Source organism: Bison bison, unplaced genomic scaffold (assembly GCF_000754665.1).
Source record: "Bison bison bison isolate TAMUID 2011002044 unplaced genomic scaffold, Bison_UMD1.0 scf7180017845683, whole genome shotgun sequence".
Taxonomy (NCBI): domain Eukaryota; kingdom Metazoa; phylum Chordata; class Mammalia; order Artiodactyla; family Bovidae; genus Bison; species Bison bison.
In genome coordinates this window covers 45,491-46,525 of record NW_011476256.1, presented here as the reverse complement: position 1 = coordinate 46,525, position 1,035 = coordinate 45,491, and positions in this window count along the sequence as shown.

The following is a 1,035-nucleotide window of genomic DNA, read 5'->3' as shown; positions in this document are numbered from 1 at the left end:
AAAATAGCATGAAATTTAATTTTCCGCCTATTTGACAAGGCTGGGTCTGGGCCCCAATCAGCACTGAGATAAGGGTCCTCGGCCGGGTGTGAGCCAGCTGGGCGAGCGGCAAACACTCCACCGTCCCCGGGCAGGCTGAGGCTCCCCCCGCGGGACCCTGGTTGCCGGGCGCTAAAGCAAACGGGCTCTATTTGCCCAGTCTGCGATGACAATGCAGTCATCAAATATTTGCTGGCCTGGCCGGCCACGGAGCTCGGCTATAAACGCTTGAGCCCAGGTGGAGGTGGGCCTGCCCAGTGGGAGCTGCAGGCCGCGGCAGGTAGGAGCCAGGCTGGGTGGTGGGTGGGCACAGGTGGCAGAAGAAGGCTGTGGGCTCCTCTGCCCAGGTGGTCTCTGCAGACCATCCACCCACGGGGAGGGGTCACCAGCAGGGGGGGGAGGGCTGGGCCATTGAGGACAAAACCAGGCCAGGGGGAGACAGACACCCGAGGCTTGGCTCCCCACCAGCGGCCATCCGTACCCCAGCACTGGGGCCACGGGACACCCAGGCGGGGAATAGAGACCCCAGAACTGTGAGCAGACAGCAGGGGCAGGGGGCAGCGGAGGGGAGCTCCCCTGACTCCGACTCCTCGCCCCTCCCCCACGCACAGCGTGGTTTCCTGAAGCTGGGACCTCCTCCGTCTCTGAACCCCCTTCCCTTTCTTCCTGCCCCCTGCCAGGGCGCCCACCAGGAGGCCTCTTGGCCAAGGGTTGGCCCACCTGCCTCCCTGAAGCAGAGGAGCTTGGCCTGTCCCGGGGTGGGGGCCTCCCACATTCATAATCAGCTCCCTGCACCCCCGACCCCGCCCGCAGCCCCCCTTGGCTTGCAACCTGTCAGTGACTTGCCCAGTCCTGCCTGTACCACCTCCCCACACCTAGCCTCAGGCTAGGAACACTCGAGGTGACCCCGAACCAGAGAGCACAGGGAAGCCTGGGGTGGTAGGGGTGGAGAAATGGCTCTGTCTTCCCCCAAAGGCCCCCCAGAGTCACCCTCAC